Here is a 19,875-nt window from a genome sequence, read left to right as displayed (position 1 = left end):
ACAGCAAGACGATATACCTGGGCATGAAGCCTGCAACACTTAGGAAACTCCAAATAGTACAAAATGTTACAGAAAACCTCTTCAGTGGCACTCACTGCCACAAATACATCACATCTATCCTCAACTGTCTTCAGTTGCTTCACAATGTTAATTTGGAGACATGTTCAACTTTTTTACCCTTTTCTTCCTGATGCTCCTTGGCCTGAAGCTAGGATATCAGAAAAACTGTGTGAAACTATTGGATAACAACCATGGTCAAGAAACATGCTTCTCTAGCACAGCAGAAGTCTTTATAACAGGAGTAAAGCTTGTCTATGTGGGAGACTGAACTTTTGCATGAGCATGGTATGAACTTGCTTAATCATAGATGATTGTGTGTGCTGTAAACAGGAGTCATCCCCCTCTCTCAGCCAAGAGCGCTTGTAATTGCTTGATTAATATGTCGTATAAAAATAAATAAATCAGAAAAGCTTTGGAGGAAGCCACTGAGCTCTTCTCCAGAGTGAATTCAGTTGCAGGTATTCCTCTTGTTGGCATTCATGGCTCATACGGACCCTCCCCTCACTCGAAACAGATGCAAGTAAGCAAATAAAAGAGTTACAAGCTGATGAGACAGTCAGCAAGACGCATTCAAAGAGTGTTCCCAAATGATCTGTTTTCTGCATATCCTGTTTGTAACCAGAGTTTACAGCAAGTAAATTTTTAGTTCTTTCAAATGAATAACAGCTAGACCACTGCATTTGTTAAAACCCGCTAGGGGTGGTTACATCTCGTGAAGTTCAGATCTCTCTCCTCCCAGATCTGAGGATTTTGAGCAAAGGTCAGGCAATCGTGTATGTAATGTCAGGAAGACTATAGATATGAGTGAGCTGTAGGTGAATCTCAAAAATCCTATGTGTTTACACTTGAATTCTTGTTTTGTCTGAATAATGCCAGTAAAAAAAAGAAGGCTTCATCTTAGATTTCCAATACCTGGCTGACAAAAAGAGCAGGTGAGTACTGTTTTCTAATAAGTTTGGCAGACTCATGAAGAGGACTCCCTTGGAGATACTATAAAGTGCAATTTTTCAAAGAAATTTGCTTTTGTGAGCTATAAATGTGTGTTTGGTCAGAGTTTTGGCAAAGATCTCCAGATAGTTTTTGTCCTATGTAAGCCTTTTACGTCATGCCCTAGAAACAACAACAGCTGTTAATTATTTATCAGCTGATGAACATTGGCCTGTTAATTGCAAAACATTATAAAATAGATTAGGCAGCAAGGCTCAATATGTATGCAAGCAGGTTTTTTGCTCTGTTTTGCATGTGACTTGATTAAATAAGCAATTTTATGTCTTTGCTTAGCTTACAGGGACTACCTTCACCAGTGATTTGATCTCAGAAACTGTAATCGGCCCACAGCCTTTAGATAAGTACTAAAAATTGGAAGCTTTTCAGACTTCAAGCTTTTTGAGCCCCTGTCATGACTCTAATCTGTCATGAAGATGAGCTCTCTAGTATCTCCAGCATATCATGTTTTGAACCAAGATGATTAGAGCTCCTTCAGAAGGGGAAGTGTTATTGAGAAAGGAGAAGACCACAAGATTCAAGAGACTGCTCCAACCTGCTTCGTGCTCAGTCTTAGCCTTTACATTATATTCTTGTAATTCAATACTGTTTGGTGGTGCATCAGAACACCACTGTAGACAGTTAGTGCCTCACCTGAGTTACAGTCCTACTGGCTCCTTTCTCAGTCTGTTGACAAGAAAATCATAATTGATTTCGTACCAATGAAATAAAAGTTTCCAGTTTTCCCAGTGCCTCCCTTGTGCCAGTGGAGGATTTTCATCCTATTAAATTGGCCCCACCGTATGACAGTGTCTTTCACATACAAATGGCTATACCAGGGTGAGGAGAAAATATATACACAAAAGGGGTTTTTTTGAGAGGTTGTGCAGGGCTACCTGGTGAAGGACCTTTGGGCAGGACTTTCATGCCATTGGACGCCATGCAGGCATTCTGATATGTGTGAGCGTGGGTGGTCTGCTATCAGCGTTGAAATAACCTGCTCCAGTTGCCCATGTTTATCTGCTTGCCTATTAGCCATCACATTGGCTCTGTTCTCTTGTTGGCCTTCTAACTTCATCGATTTGGGGTCTGACCAGGAGAATCTTGTTCTTACACTCTGATCTCTAATGCACTGTGTCTTTCACTTTTAAAGAAGGAGGGTGATTTTTCATGGCAAACTCAGACATCCCAAGAGGCCAGCGCTCATCGACCAACATGCAGTAATGTAGATCTTAGACCTGTGCATGTTTGAGTAGGTCGATTTGAATGAAATGGAGCCTCACTGATTCACACCAGCTGAGAAAAGCACTAGAGGAAGGGATTTCAGAGGATTTAGGAGCTGTCCCAACTGCAAACCCCTTTAAAGTTTGGTTCACAGACCTGCATAGCAGAGAGCAGACTGGCAGTATGTGCACACAGATCAAAAACAGTCCCAAAGGTGATGAGACACTTCCATCAGGACTTCATATTAGTTGCTGGACTTGTTGTGCCAGTTACAAATCACTGCATATTCCAGCAGTCAAATGGCTGGAAAGGGCATGAGACCACGGGCTCTGACCAGCAGCGTCCTGCAGTTTCTGCCTGCAGTGCTCGCTCAACCAGCTTCACTCACTTCCATGGCATTTTGGTACTGCAATGCTTTGGGTCAGCAACCTCCAAAGAAAACTTTTAAGCTTTTCAGAAAGTCATAGACTCATAGTATGTCCTGAGTTGGAAGGGACCAATAAGGATCATCAAGTCCAACTCCTGTCCCTGCACAGGACAACCCCAAATTTACACCATATCTCTAAGGGCATTGTCCAAGTGCTTCCTGAATAGCATCAGGCTTGGTGCTGTGACTGCCTCCCTGGGGAGCCTGTTCCAGTGCTCCACCACCCTCTGGGGGAAGAACCTTTTCCTAATATCCAACCTAAACCTCCCCTGGCACATCTTCCTGCCATTCCCTCGGGTCCTGTCATTGGTCACCAGAGAGAAGAGATCAGCGCCTGCCCCTCCTCCTGCCCTTGGGAGGGAGCTGCAGACCGTGATGAGGTCTCCCCTCAGTCTCCTCTTCTCCAGACTGAATAAACCAAGTGACTTTAGCTGCTCCTCATACGGCTTCCACTCTAAACCCTTCACCAACTTCATGGTCCTACTCTGGGCACTCTCTAGTAGCTTTGTATCCTTAATGTACTGTGGCGGCCAAAACTGCACACAGTACTCAAGGTGAGGCCACACCGGCACAGAGTAGAGCAGAAGTCATACCAAGTCATACCTGTCCCCAAAGGAAACAAGAAAAACCCAAATCAGACGCATGCAAGCTTGTTTTTAAGAAACAGGGAAGGGTGGGAACAGTGTGCTTGGTGCTTTTTACTGTAAATAGCATCAAGAAGTCCTACAGTCCCTGAAATAAAACAGAAATAAACTTTCAGTGCAGGTTGTGGGACCAATAGTTTGTACACTAAAGCAATATGCACATTTAACAATTTGAAAATGAGACAGCTCTGCCCTGTGCAGCCAGCCACTCAGAAAATAAACAAAACCCTTGGAGCAATCCTCCTGGAAGGTTTCGGCTCCAGTTCAGACCAACATTTGAGTGTACGATGAAGGTGTGACTGCAGGGAGGCCAATGGTCCTGCAGCTGGGACCCAAGGGCTGGGTAAGAAGGGCCAAGCCCAGCCCTCTCACCACCAAGCCAAGGTCAGCCTTGTCTGAACGAAGGTTGCTGGAAGGGGGCCATAATTCACAAAATAATTTAAATAGTTGAATGGGCTACACATGTGGCATAGTGCTCCTGGAGTGATGAATTTAGAGTGCTGTATTCTGTTTAAATAATAAATGGGTTTGGGGTTTTTTTGTTGGTTTGTTTGTTTGTTTATTTTCGTCTGTTTTTTTTTACAGGACTTGTACAGCCCATAAAGTCTCTCAAAGTATAGAAAATCCCCAATTGCTCTAAATCTACAATCATCCTGACCACTGGGCTTCGGCCATCTAAACCAGATCAGAACTGGGGCAAAAATGAAAGCTTATTTACGATTCTGTGATTCTATGTCAGATACCTCTAAACTGTTTTCTAACAGCATCTGATCTAAGAGGGGCTTGAACTCCAATTTTCATAGGTATTGCTTAGATCTCTGAATGCTCCTCATGTTCTTAATCACGTCTGCTCCAGAGATGAGGCTATGAATAATTAACTATGCCTCCAACATTACAGTCATAGATTATGGTGGTGGTGACTTGTGGACTGCCATGCGCAGCATAAACCATTTAGGAAACTCTGTTATCCACTTTCCCTTTATATTTGTCTTGCAATCACTTACCGCTTAAAAGGGTAAATCTTTCATAGCTTTAATTAAAGCATTTAAAATAATTTACACTGAAATTGTATGTGCTTGGGTCTGTCAAAATTGATGCTTTAATAACATGTCATCCCTTTTTTCGATTGCCCTGAAATCTGTTAAAATTACCACTAATCTAATTGGGAACAAAGTTGTCAAATGCATGCAGCTCTGACAGTTTGTCTTTCTGCAAACTGCCGACAGATTGCAAGTTACGCATGTGTTGAGCAGATGGGTAAGTTAAAAGGAACACAAAAAAAAGCAATTTATTAAATCACCTGGAACCAGCAGCTCCATTCCAAAAATAGTGAGAATGAAATATAGCAAGAGCTAGGAGAGTTGGCACTGGAATATGCCAGAAGGTACCAGTTACAAAACAAGATAAACATTTTGAGAAGCCTCAGCTGTGTTGCAGAATAATGAGGCGTTATTTAACCCGATATAGATTACCAGCAGAAATTAATTTAGGGTGCAGGGTTTTGTGAGAGTGTGCGAGTGTGTGTGTGTGTGAGAGCGTGGAGGGTTTTTTTTAAGGATTTTTTTTTTTAATCCCTGTGTTTTAACTCCTTCATGTCTGAAAGGCAAGTCCCCTGTCTCTCTCCCTCAACCCCAGCCCTTCCCCACAGAGCTACTGGACCCACTTTACATCTCCATGGTGGAGGCTGCCAGTGGGTGTTCTCTCCTTCAGCTTCCTCCTACACCTCCCCCCCCCCCTGCACAGGCATCTCCCTCATATTTGAGAGGCCAAGGTCGCAGGTTGTCAGAGACAACTTGGCCACTGACGTCCTTGGGCTAGGCAGTCCCATACCTGCCCATAAATACTTCTTTTGGAAGGAAATGCAAAGAGGAGGGAGGCAGAGATGGCAGCCTGCAGGGACAACTGGCCCATCCATTCCAGTCCTGTCCTTTGCAATCCCTTCCTTGGAGCACCAGCTCACTCCCCATTGGCCCCGCTGCTGCTCCTCTGCTCCTTGCCCATCCCCCATGTCCCCCATCTCTCTGCCCCCACAAGCAGCAGGAAACGGAGACAAGCTCTGTGGCCATTGCATGGGTCCAGTCCTCCCTCCACATGTCCATCTGCCCTGAGGACACATACTTGGCTGTGTTTATACAGCACTTAGGAAGAACCAGGCTTCCTTCTTGGTTGCTCCGTAACCACTACTCTGTTCAGCAGCATTTATTATTAAAGAGCAAGACCAACATTAAAAACTAGGGCAGAAGAACTAGATAAGCATGATCCACCCGCTGAGGCTACCACAGAGGACACCAGAGTGAAGATGCTCGTGTGCTTCCCCTGGTTCAGTGCCAGCTTGGAGAGAGGGATGAAGGCATGAGGCTTCACTGATTCACGTCCATTTTTGGAGGAAGCCCTGAAGTGCCTGCTCTCACCAACGGTTAGGGGTGTTGTGGGCAGGGAGTGACTTCTGTGCCTTGTGGCCCTCTGATCTCATGCATGGCTTTCCCAAAAGACCTGCAGCAAATCCTGCCCACAGCAGCCAGGTGGGCACAAGAGAGGGAAGACAAACAGGTCCTGAGACACCACATCACCTTGAATTGATGGGATGCTCCCTGGTCCCACAGAAAAAGAGAGGAGCTCCCAGAACCACAAAGTACATTAGGAAAGAGACCCTCTCAGCAACTTTATGAACTAACTTTGTAAGTCACAGTTTAAATGGCTACAGCATCATTTTGGAAAATGGAAATATACTGATTTAAATCAGCTGACAATCTTTGGCCCATAATGCAAGGTAACAGGTACCCTTCCCAGTGAGGAGGGAGCTGGTGCCATTTCATACATGTGTTCAGGGAGGAGAAAAGATCATAAAAAGAATTGCAAATAGAAGGTTACGAGCAGAATTGCTTCTCCTTTCCTTTTTTTTTTTTACCTTTTGACTAAGGAATAAGCATTTTGACCCCTTCTTTCCCTTAAAAAACTTGAGGGGGGAAGTCTGCCTAATTTTCTACACTTTAAAGGTGTCTTTACATACTGGTGTAAAGATGGACGAGCCACTCTTTTGCAAAAGTGATGGCATTCCTTGTGTAAAATTTACATTTATAAGTCTCAGTGAACAAGAAAGATGACACTCAGTGTGCCATCAGACAATGATCCTTAATGTAAGACTGAGAATATATTATGTAAACCAGCTAAGAAGCATGGTGGGCCTGACTGAAATTGTGTCCAAGTAGTTTAAATTGTGACTAACCCTACGAAAGCCACAGGAAAAAATAAAAATCAAAGCAGAGTGAAAACATTTTAGGTATTTCAAGTGAGGTTGGGTCAGTCCCTGCATCCCTGAGCTCCCATCCAGAGCAGGGGTGGAGGCAGAACGTGCTATTAAACAACACTTATGCCTCCATGTCCAAAAGACAGAGCTTTTCTGATCCCGGCTTGGCTGCCTCCCCACAGCTGGGCTGTAGCAACGAATGCAGGAGAACCACATCTCTCCTCTCTGCCTTGCCCTGGGGTCCTTCCCCAAAGGTCCTTCTCTCTCCTGTGCCCCCCTCCTTGCACAGCAAGGGGGGCACCACAGATGCTGGCCCGCACTTCTTCCTTTCACCGCAGTTCAAATGGACATTTGCCCCCCACACACACTCTCCCACCCCCCTCACATATCCAAGCGGGCCATCATTTAGAGTCCGTGATTTATTTAATGGTGGTTTTAACCCCACTTAGAAATAGGCTGCTTTCATGATTTATTGATTCCTTCTTCCCCTTGTTAATTTGACTCATTTCTTAGGAAATTATTCATAGTTAATCATGGAAAGAATAAAATTAGTTATAGTGCCCACTTTGCTGCAAAGGGAGCGTAAATAACTTTTAAAGCAAATCGGAAAGAAAAACATGGTAAAGGAAGAAAAAAAGAAAAAAGAAAGAGCTGGAAGAATATATATAAAATGATGATAATCCGAAGGGGGCAGTAAATTAAGCCTCTCCACTGTTACTGGTTAGAGGAAGGCACAAATTTACATTCCACGGGAGCACGGCTTTTACAGCAGGCTCTCCTCAATTGAATTTGCCATATCTTCTGGGAAACACACCATTTGGAAGATAAAATCTCCCACCACTCCACCACCACTGCCACCATTCAGAAGATTAAAAAACCCCGCCAACTCTGTTGTGTGCCTTTTGTGCCCACTAGAGGAATGTAAAACCATTATATTTAAGTATCATAATGGCCAACATATGCTTTTTCTTAGAAATGACACCACCATCTGGATTAAGTTCTCCTGATCATTTCAGACAATGTTACGATTATTTTTTTTTTCCCCTTCAGGAGAACAAACTGCCCAGAAAGCAACAGTTGCAGATGGGGAATTTTTGCTTTTCCTTTTCCACCACTGGCTATCTTGAGAAACATGGTAAACTCTTTATGTGTACTTAAAGAATCTGATTTCACTTGCTAATTGATCACCAAATCCTACCTGGGTACACCCCAATATTAAGCCTGTGAGGCTCTTATTGCCTTTGGCTGTACAACTTCACTATTACAGTTAATAAAGTATGTAATTGCCGTAATGATAAAATTACATTGTGTTACTGTTTGCAGCAGTCTCTTTCCCACAGCCATATCGGTCGTTAAATATTGCACCGACTGGTACATGGAGAAAGAGGCAAGCTTAACCCTTCGCTGGCTGAGGGCTTTTCAGCACGTTGGTGTGCAAAGGGGAGGTCTTCTCACCTGAGTGACTCCTTACCAGCCCCATGGCTATTGCTGTGGACGTCGGAGACCTTCTGGGCCACCACATCCAACTGGCTGTAACTGGAAATGGGCACGCCGGGATAATTGATGTGCTCAATCTGACCATGCACAGGTGGCAGGGAGACAGCATACAGCAGCTTCTCGGGTTTGCTAGTGCCATCTGTTGCCACAGGAACATCTGTCGTCAAGGTCACCCTGTCACCCTCTGTTAAAGTTACAGGTTTGGTGAGTAGAACAATGTCACCTAAAAAAATGAAATGAGTAAAAGGGGAAACCAACGGGAGTGAAATTAAAAAGGGGAATATTCCTTATTGCATCCGAGACCAGAAGGAGAGGATAGGATAAAAGTCAGCGCTTCAGTTCAGGAGAAGGAGAAGAATTATATCAAAATAGCTTGGGAAAATATTTTTGCTTTGTGTTTTAGAGGTTTTTGAGGCAGACAGGACATTTACAACAGAAAAAGCTGCAGAGCTATCTAAGCCCGTGTGAGTTTATAGAGGAGCACATGTATTTATCTGGCTGCATGATTTGTCCAAAATATTGAAGCCAGCTTTGATTTTCTGTTTGGAGAGAGAGAATGATGCAGTTGTTTGCAAAGAACAATTATGTTAATAGATCCAAACAGGCCAATGGACAGAATGCGTTAATGAACTAAGCATTAAGCACAAACGCTGTTTTTAAGCTGGTAGTGATGCTGTAACCTCAGCAACAGAGGTTCTGGCTCCATTAGATTTTATGAAGAGCTCCACCATATCGCCCAAGAGCCAGGGCAATTTTCACATTTACAAAGGAGTAGCCCCAGAAAATTGAGGCTGCTGGAAAACTGAAAAACTAGTCTTCTCAGAAGAGGAGTCATATCCACCTAGTCATATCCACTTCATCCTTTTCTATCATAAGCCTCCTTATTTTTAAAAACATATCTGAATCAGTGTGGCACTACAATGGTTGATCTGCCAAAGGCAGCAACAGAGACCAGTTTTTATCTGCAGATGTTGCAAAAGCAAGAGAATAATGTCAGTCAGCTTCCATTGCTGTCAGTCTACCTGCTGATGGCAATATACAATAGTGGTACTTCTAGCCCAGACTCCTCAGGACCCTTTTTTCTGTTTCTTGCCTTCTTCTTATGTTGCCAACTGGCTTTCAGAAACAACAGGTTCCTATTAAATGGAGAAGGCTGCCAGCAACATCTGAGAATAGTGGTTGTCAGGACTTGGGGGATTTAAAAATTTATTTCCACAACAAAATCTGCACCGATTTCCCTGCTTTCCACCCCATTTGATGGCTCACTTTTGCTATTAACCCTTTTAACACCACTTCTCCATTGCAGCTAGCATGGCAAATAAAAACAATGAATGAGACTTGATGCATTCAAGAAGTGACTATTATCTGAGGAAATGAGTCTGAGCACATCATAGTCATTCAAAATATAAATACAATTAGTTAGTTTGCCTTCATATAGCAAAAATTTTAATTGTGTTTGAGAAAAATCATCATAAAGGAAAATAACCAGCCCCTTCCCCAGCATAATGAACATTGCCAAAACTCACCAGTCTTGGAGCATCTGGCATCAGACAAATAATTTTTGCTGTGTTGGAGAAGTTTGGTGTGTCTTACTTTTTGGTTGCATCTTTGAAAAAGATTAAATTTGTATGAGATCTCACTGACCAGGGACTCCTTTTCAGACTGTTTCCAAAAGTGATCTGAGATCAAGAAGGTGTGCAAAGGAGAAAGGAGCTAGAAAGGCAAAGAATGGGACAACGCTGCAGGAAGCAGCCAGGGACAGAGGACATCAACCTGCTGTACACTTGCTCAAGGATTACAGAATTCCACAGTCAAGCCCAAGCTGATTAAGTAGATGCAGTGCTCACGTTGACTCATTTTCTTTAAAAGAAATCCGAACAAATAAGATAAAATAAGGGGGCAACAGCAAAACAGGCAAGGGCAGTTAACCCAACTTCATTTTTGCCCATATGGAAAAAAGAGCCAGGTTTCCCATAGTGGCTTGGAAGTCTTTTGATACTCCCATTTTTTAGATACTCAGCAAGGGGCAGCAATGGTTACCTAGGTTGTCCCTTTTAGAAAAGCGTTCTGTTACTGTCTGCTACCCTGCTGCATTGCCCCATTAATGACATCTGTAAACAGGAGTCTGCCAAACATGAAAATACCAAAAACCTTTCAAGAATCAGAGCCTGACCTTTGCTAACCCCATCAGATCTGCTCCAGAGAGATGCAAAGATGGGAAATTGCCCGAAAACCCATGACATGGAGAACACCCTTCTGATTACTCTTTTGAGTAGCAGGTTACGCACTCCCATTGCTTAACAGTGGGGGAAAAATCAGGCTTCTTATGTCCCTAATTATAAGCCCAAGGACGAAGCTTTCAAGCCCACACTTAAGCCACACTGATCTGAGTACACACTGCTGAACTGGGATGTCAGCCTTCAACCAGTACACTTTGGTTACCATGAAGCAGGTGTTATTTAAAATAACTTACCTAAAAACTCTCCAGCTTTATACCAATAATCAAAAGAATAAATAAATACACATCTGGTCTTCTAGGTAGTCTGATTCACTACTTTTCTTATTTGTTTCTTTTTTTCAGCCTGATACCCATCGTGGTCGCTAAGTGCATGTGACATGTAACAAGAAGACATGAAGAAGATTAAGTTGTTCATCTAGCAGCAACATTTGGCCTTAATATTTCATATTCTTTTAGATTCTAGAGGAAAAAAAGCACTTTCAGATTTAAAGGAAAAAACAGACTCCAACTGCTAGGATGGGTGAAACCCCATGACCAGGTGCACCTCGGCAGCTCGAGCAGTCACCAGCATCCCCCGCACGCTCCTCAGGGCCATGCCGACTCCCTGCCTGGTGAGGCTGGTGAAGCCACTTGTATTTTTTGCTTCACTTGCTTAAATGTCGTGGGCTTGAAAGTTTGACTTGAAATATAACATTAGTGGGTTTGTGGTAAAAGCAGCAGAGAGGATAGGATGACAGGCGGGGCAGAGGGTACTGATTGAAAGCAGGTGTGGAGGAGGAAGATGGGAGGAGGAGAAAGAGGAAAACATGACTGAGTAAGTAAATTCAACGTTATTATACATATTGAAAAAGAGCACCCATATATAGAGCACCCACCTGTGCTCGCTTCTTTTTAACGTCTTTTTTTTAATATATAATAAGGGATAGACTTTAAAATTGAACTACTAAAATAAGGCACAGCATGGCAGGTGCTGCTCCCCCAGAGGTGGTCATGGGAGGAGGAATATGAGACAGATGTTCTCCATGGTGTTTAACTCACCACTGGGAGGTACCAGTTTCCTGAGGGAAGGATGGTACAGGAGAGGATGGAGGCCCATATAGAATTCAAGGTGGGCTTGGTTTCTGGCTACAGGGGGGATTTTGTATTTATATCTGTACACACACATGCAGAGAGAATAAATTATAGAGGGCATCAGTGTTTCACCTAGTTCAGCCCCTTGAGGATCCTCATGATGTTCATTTGACCCCTGCACAGATTACAGCCTTCTTCACTTAACTGGTAAAATACATCCTCAAGCTAAAAAGCATTCCCCTTGTAAGGGGAAGGAAATGCCCAGGAAGGTAAATTAAAAATTACAGGACATTATTGATTGTATGAGGCTGCTTTAGGGAGGCTGGTGAATCGCTCCCTCCCTCCCACACACCTTCACACCATCCCAATTCCATACTGGCTTCGCCTAGTTTTTTTACTACATTTTTACTTGATTGTACATATTATTGTCTCATTAACTGCAAAGCTTTCCAGGGCACTGAAAAGAAGGGAGCATTAAAATACACTGAAAAGTCCTGGAGCTCAATTAACACACACCAGGGGGTTCAAGGGGAGGGGAAGGGGGGGGGTGTTCAGCTCCAATTATAAAAGGCAAACTTATCTTTTTTTTTTTTTTTTTTTTGTAATATCAGCTAATTAGACTTTGACAACCAATTAGCAGATTTTTAGCTTTGCTGAGAATCAACTTAGCGCTGAGAAAGGAGGAGGCAAGTAAACCAACCACACAAAAAACTCCTCTTGTACCACAAACAGGCTCCTCTTAAAAAAAATACCCACAGGGCCGGATCCTGCTCCAGGATTTATAGCCCTTTCAGCTGGCTGCCACGCCAGTTACTTGCAGGTGTAAATTGAGCATAGGACTTGGCCTGCAAACTTAAGCTCGCCATAACTCATGCAAACACGCAGCGCAGAAGCGCTCTCCAGCCTCCTTGCAAGGTTACGTTTTAACTTTTAATAACCTTTTTCCTTCCCCCCCCCACCCCAACCATGAAGTACCCAGATGATTATTTAGGATTAATGGATTATCAAAAGTGCCAGTTGGCACACTCCTAGTAAAGAGAAAAAAAAAAGAGGGGGGGGAGGAAAGTGTAACAAATGCAGCTGTTTACTAATAAATAAAGCCTCAGCTGTAACAGAAATAAATTAGATGCATTTAATTGGTCGACTGCAAACCTCCTCTCTTTATTACAATGCTGCTTCTTGTTATTTTATGATGTCAGGGTAGATGGCAGACTGACAGAGTGTTTATGAATCACAGTTTGCAGATGGCACTCCTGGTTTTTCGGCAGTTATGAGCACAAGTAGCATGAGGACTCAATAGAGGGTTTTTGCCAGGGAGGACCCCCTGAGAATTAGCCGCCTTCATTTCTCTGGTGCCAATCTCCCCCTGACAGGAGCACTATTTCACAAAACCTACATTCAATAAATTACACCCGCCTGGCAAGAACTTGGAAATATTTAACACTCGGAGGACACCAGCGTCTCAATTTGATTTCTATTCATTTCCAGAGGATGCCAGGCAGTACTTGGAACAGCCCTCGTTTGTGTGCATGTGCATGTGTTTCCCCCCCCCGCCCCACCCCAGCTGAAAAAAATTAAAAATATAATGGTCTCTGCAGCCAGGAATATCTTGCCCTGCCTTCAAAATGACTTTAAGTCTCCTGAGGACAGTTTACGGTCTCATGCCCAGGTCCTCCCGATTTGCCCTGCCTAATGACAGTTTTGTAATCCAGTTGGGAAATAATCTCACATGGCTGCACTCGGAGCTTGTGAGCTGTAAAACTTCTGGATTGAACTCCTTTGCCTGGTCACTTCAGTGAGCTACAAGCAAATGCAATGAGGGATGTGGTCATAATTGTCAACAGATTTGTAAATTTGTGTCATTAGTTATGCGCATAATGGATTTTATTCTAATGAGCTTGTTCATAAGAATGCCAGGAGGACTTGGCCCCTTTGGAGGAAATAAACTACAAACTTTGCCCATGCATTTTAAAACACATCAGTGCCACATAAAAGGGGGGAAAAAAATGTTGCCTCTCCTTTCAATACACTGCAGTTTTCACTTAGGTGACCCTGATGCAATAAGTACGGATCCTTTTACTGCTGTAAAGTCATTCCCTACCTTTGCTGGAATTTCTCATGGATATGTAGACCTTTTCAGGTGGGGGCATGTTTTTTTCCATTCATTGAGTAAAACTGGAAATACCATGACTCTCTGGGCTCAAGATACCGGTGTGGAAATACCAAAGGCAGCCATTGTCCATACTTTCCCGACTGAAATTTATTCCAGGACACAACGCTGTCAAAGCCGCCACAGCCTGAAAACCAGAGCACTACCCCTCCAAATCCAGCTAGAAACCCTGTGGTGCTCAGAGGGTCAGTCAGAAGGACCTGGTTAACGTGGAAGAACAATAAAACTAGTTATTATTAAATCAGTTTTTTATTATATCTATTACTATTAAATGTATCCTTATTAAATCTAGTTATAGCATTAGATTTGTTCTCCAGAGGCACAGAATGAGGCTTCTAAGCTTGCTCTTTGGGGAAATCTACTTCTGCTTTTCTTAGAAACAACCTGGATATTTTTATTGAATGCATGAGCTGAGCAAAGAAGCAGACAAGCCCATGGAAACCTACTGGCACCTTTGCCAAAATTACGTTCTCTGTGTGCCCAGCGGAGCCCTCTTCCCCTGCTCTCCCTCCTCTCTCTCTCTGATCCTGCTTTTCAGCCAGCCACATATAAAAATCTTTGGCATGTGCCAAGTACTACAGATGGGTCCATTGTAGCACACCCTAATGTTCATAGCTGACACCCAGGTGTTACAGTTTGTACTTGCTCGCTAGCCAGATGGTGGCTGTATGCCAAGGGGAAGGCACAAAGCACTCAGATACCATGCTGAAAAGCTATATAAGACAGACTTTAACAGACAGAAAAGCAGGTAAGAGGCTATGCAAAAGCAAGAGGAGAGCGGTCCACCAGCAACTGCCTCCCATCCAGCCTCCCATCCCATCTCCATAAAGCTCTGATTTATTATCGGATTAAATTCAAGCATCTCTGTTCCCCTGACCTTATCCACAATCAGACCAACTCATTTCAAACCTACCACTGATCTGCGAGTTATTTCAGGTCTGGCTAGCAATAAAGTGACTTATTTAAAAGACACAGGCAAAGGGCAAATGGGCTGCCCATTTCTGATGTGCTCATCATGCCTGGGCTATGGACACTGCTGCACTGGGTCTGAGCATGTAAGGGGCACAGCCCCTGAGATCACACCAGCTCACTATCTACATGTATTCAAGTGGCCTTGAGAGCGTTTAAGAGCCTTTCCTATTTCAGTAGCTGGAAAGGGTTAACACCAGTATCCTACTTTCTCTTTCATTTTCCCCTCCCAGGAGTCTATTCCCCTTCCAGCCTAATTTCTTTCAGTTTAATTAATTTTCAGTAATCACAAGTCTAGACAACACAAGCAGCAGCTTCACACCCCAGGTGACATGGTAAGTTCATAGCGGACGGGCAAAGGGACGTGGTGCAGTTTCACACACCAGCCCCCCCGCACAGAGCTAGAGCTGCCCACCTCTTGGCTAAACCCTTTTTGGAGAACAATTTTTTTGAGAACAAATGCTTTTAAGGATTCAGGTGCAGGGAGCTTTTCGACCATCTGGCTGGCGGGGGCTTCCCAGCTGTCTGCAGCGGGTGCGTTTGGAGCAGCACGTACGAGCAGGGTCCAATGCTTCGGAGACATGCCAAAGCTGCAGCACATGTGGAGAGCAACTGTGCAGCACCGGCTTACTCCAGAAAGCCTTGGATCAGTGGCGTGCTGGCTATAAAGCCATGCATCATACGTATGCTGTGACCCATGCAGGATTTCTGGAGGGCTGGCAACCCTTGCTGACATTATCAGAGGTGCTGGTCCCACACACACCTGCTATGTGTCCCCATACCTCGCTGCTCTGGATAAATTCAGAATTTCTCACTTCTTAGATCAAATTTCAGAAAGGAGTAAGAGAAAAGGGTGAGAGCAGCTCTAACGGCCCTAAGCAAGTCATCCTATATTGACCATTTTTATTTGCCACCCACGGCAAGTTAAGAAAAATTACAAGGTATCAGGAAGGCAAGTTAGAAAATAGTAGTGATCTCCTGGAAATACACAGAGAGGAATCTCTTGAGACATACACAAGGGGAGTAGGACTACAGAACTCCAAGGAGCACAGGAGCTTAGCATTGTCACTAGAGCATGGAGGAGCTGAAGCGGGCAGGACATTGCTTAGTGCATTAAAATCTGCACGTTTTCCAACCCAGAACCACTTCTAACCCACTAGGCTGAAGCACCTTCTAGGGCTGCCACCGTATCTGTCAGGTTTTTTTGGATACATAGTTCTGTGCATTAATATTGATTATTTCACATCTTGGTGCTAGCTGTCGCTGACGGCTCTCACGCCATCTCCCTCTCATCAGCGCTGATGAGCTCTGTAAAAGCTTGGTGGTATTCAAGGGTCTTGTACATATTTGGGATGAATATCCCATAGCACGAGATTCAACTGGGGATCCAAAGAGAGAGCTAACAGCCACCAGCCCTAGTAGCTGCTGCTTACACAGAGGATCTGGACCAATTTTTAGCCCTATAAAAAGCACACATTTCAAAACACAAAATTGGACCAACTGATAGCCAGCCAACTTTCAATATAAACTCCCTTTCAGTCTAACTCCAGTACAGAAGAAAAAGAATACTAATGAAGGCACTTGACAGAAAGGACACTTAATTCATGCATGCATTAGTGAACAGTTATGGTGTGTGAAAAAAGTGCCTTCCTCTCCTTTGGTTGCAGAATATCACTGCTAAAATATTTCCTCCCCTCGCCCCAATCTGAGATTTAGTGCTGGTATTATACCGAGCGCAGTCTGCAGGGGTCTCCTCCCACCCTGTTTTGATGTGCTTCCACCTTCACTAGGACCAAGCAGGATGAAAAACCAACCAGCCATCGCCTACAGTGCTTGGCTCTCTGGTCCTTATTCCAGATTATTGCTTGCAAACACGTTGGCTTACAGCAGGGAAGCAGTCTCCTGCATCCCCAGCCTTCACAGCTCGTATTTAACTCCCACACAACCTGCGTATTCAGGTCGGTAGCACAAAGCCTCCCTTAGAGGATTGCTTCCTTCCTCTTCCAAAATGAATGACTCCACAGATCTGTTGGTTGGGTACTTACATTCCTACAGTGAGAAAGTAAATATTTAGTGCTGGAAATACATCACCCTGTTTGTGAAGACTGAGAATAATACCATGGGCTTCGCTGAGCTGGGATCAGCAGCATCCGAGACACAGCGCTGTATCATGACCCAGGATGGATAACATCATCCTCACCCACCCCATAATATTTTCCAGCTTCTGATTATTATGTTGTATTTACTGAAATAAGACCACCTTACTCCAAAAAGGTTTTGTGTGTGTGTTCCCATCAAGCAAAGCTAAAGAAAATAAATTAAATCCACGGGACAGAGCACATAAAAGTCTATTTGGGTGTTACGAGCTAGATTTCCTAATGCACTCAGGATGCCCAAAAAAATGGAAGTTCACTTTTACAGTCACCTTCCTCCCCTCTTGTGCTCTCCCCCCTTCACTTCAGTAAATTATGTGAGACTCATTACTTTTTATAGCTCTGAACAAAAAACATAATCTTACAATTTCTTACTAATATTAGGCAATGACATAATGCCATTTGCCGAGGTGTCGTGCAAAGAGGCTGACTTTTACTGGCTTCTGATGGCAGGGCTCTCCACTTCACGTTCTGTTTTATGTAAGCCTCCTCAGAATTTATTGACCTCAAAGGATTTCTTGAGTTGCTTAATTATAAAAGGAAGAAGACAGCACGGTGGCTTAGCAAGCCAACATAAAAGTCAGCTAAAATGTGTCATTATGGAGAGGGATGGTGAAGGGAGACGTGTAGCAAGTAGTTTCTTGCATCTGAGCTCAAGAGGCAATGCTTTTCCTCTGAGGTATTCCCCAGCAGGGCTGGGATGCTGCAGGGCAATGCAATGATGGCTTCTAGCTTGCCCTGATGTTACGTAGGTGTATTGTGTCAGCTCCAGGTGGGATCGGGGCAGAGGCTATGGGCAGCTCTGATGCAGAAGCAAGGAGGAACTGGGAAAGAAATCCTGCAGGGGACCTACCAGAGGCACCTAAACACAAGAGAAAGTTTCAAATAAAACCCTATGTTTGATCTTGCTGCTTACCGTATCAACCAAGACCAGTCATGAACTAAACCATTTCCAGAACAAGTCTGCTGCTGCAGGAGATGGCTGGGGATTTCACTCATCCCCAGGAAAAGGGAGAAATATAAGCCTGAAAGCCACTACTGCCTTCATCTGCAGACCTGGGCACACGAGGACAGTCCGGCAAGTTCATCCCCTGGAGCATCTTTGGTGTCTGCTTCTGACCCAGCACTGGAAATGGCTTTCTCAGCTGCTTCAACTTCCAAATTAATACTTCTGGGGAGAAAAAATTATTAAAAAGAAACAGGAAGGGAGACACTGGTGAAAAAAACAAATCAGCAGCAGCCGCTGCCCATTTAGCAAGGGGGTGGGGTAACTGTTCAAGCCAGACTTCCTCGAGCTCAGCATGTCTCCACGTTGCACAGAGGTTACTCACTTCACACACCCTCTTGTCCAAACTTAAAGCATAATTTATGTCCCAGAACCTCCAGCATCACCCTTGCTCCTCAGGATGGAAGTTGAAATGCCTGGGAACCAAGGGACTTATCCAGGCTGGTGTTGGAAAAGCAGCTCTACTAAGGAGAGAGGCTGGGCAAAAATTAGCTAAGATAATGAACCTGGGTAAGGATAATTAAAATACGTGCATGTACAGCAAGAAAGACCATTGGCTTTTCTGCATGACCTGCAGCAGGAATGGCATTGATATGTTAGTAGGGCACCTAGCACAGGGTGCTGGGCAGCAGCTCCTCCTCAGGCTCCTTATTTCTTAGTTACTTCTAATTTTGAAGTGGTGGAAGAGGGAGCTCTCATTGTTTAAAGTTGTTATTTTGGTCTCTCTTGCACCACTTGGTTCATGGCCCATGATTGTGTCCAGAGCGGCAGCTCTGGCTGGAAAGACTGAATGCTGATTTATTTTCACATCTTGGGGAAAATGCTGGTAGTGAGGGATCTGTACCTAAGCTTTTCTAATTCATGTGACCATCACTTACTCGGCATGACACCACAGGTCTCACTTCTCTTGGCAGCAGTACAGGGCTCACGCTTTCATACAGATGAAGTAGTTTTGAGCAATTTCTCCAATTTATTAAGCATGAACAGGCTCCTCTTAGCATCAAGCAGATAGAATTTTTTAAAAACATTTCAACAAATCTGCTCCCATGGGACGCGGACAGAAAACTTTGCCACATACACACGTGATTTTTTTGTCATGTTGTCCTTCAGCCTCATGGGTTTTGATGAAAATATAAGTTGGATTCATGGCTCTGAGCAGAAGAGTACACTCCCAGCCCCATGGCTTGGTGGAAAATGGTAATACTGGCACATTTCCTTCTTTTAAAAAAGGGCTTAATTTGCTCCATGGACTGGGAACACATGAATAAGATTTGAGATATGAAGCTTGCCTCTGACAGAACAGAAAATAACATGGAACTTATAAAACTAAATAATGGGCATCTCCATGGGGTTGTTCACACTAGGAAGGAGTGAACATACAGATCCAGCAAAGCCATTTCACGTGCATGAAAACAGAAAGAGCAGCAAGAGTAGATAGATGAGAGGGAAATTGCAAGAAATGGGGGAAAGTAAGGAAGGACGTGCACCAGAAGAAAACGAGACCAAGGGAGCAGGCAGAGATGAAGGAGTAGACATGGTAGCAGACCCAGGCCTTGCAAGGACAGGAGCTGGCTGGCAATGGGAGGCTACCAGTGTTCCCCCCGAGCAAAGGGGATTGATGGTTCTGTGCCCGCCAGCCCCAAAGGAAATGCTGGTAGGAAGCAGGGGCACGTGTCCATTTTGTAACTACTTGTTTACTACTACTATGAAAATTTCCAAAATACACATTTGATGCTCTGGGAACAGAGCCAAAGCCATTTCGAGTGTTGATGCCCCCCTGCACACACCATGGGCTGCTGCTCTTCTCCAGAGAGGGGCAACCGCACTGTATGCTTCTGCTTTCCCCTGCAAAAAGAACTCTAGCAAAGGGTCCCCAGACACCCAGACAGAACAATGTGGGATTTCATACATGCACTGATTTACACCTCAAAAAGAAAGCTTATACTTATCTTTGCAACTAAGAGTTCACCAGGTATTTTTTTGTGATCAAACAGGTTTCTCATGCCCTGAAAATGGGGATTCAAACCCTGCTAGTAGGAACAGTCAGACCTGGAAACAAGTTTGTGCTTGATTTTCCTCTGTCTTTGAGACATAAGTTTTATTTTTCAAATCCCAAAAGTTCTTGTGGGATGAGAATAGACATTATTTTTAGCTCTACAAACTATTTATGTGAGTCAAGAAAAT

The sequence above is a fragment of the Phalacrocorax carbo genome, chromosome 6, assembly GCF_963921805.1.
Source record: "Phalacrocorax carbo chromosome 6, bPhaCar2.1, whole genome shotgun sequence".
In the NCBI taxonomy this organism is placed as follows: domain Eukaryota; kingdom Metazoa; phylum Chordata; class Aves; order Suliformes; family Phalacrocoracidae; genus Phalacrocorax; species Phalacrocorax carbo.
This window is presented reverse-complemented; position numbering follows the sequence as displayed.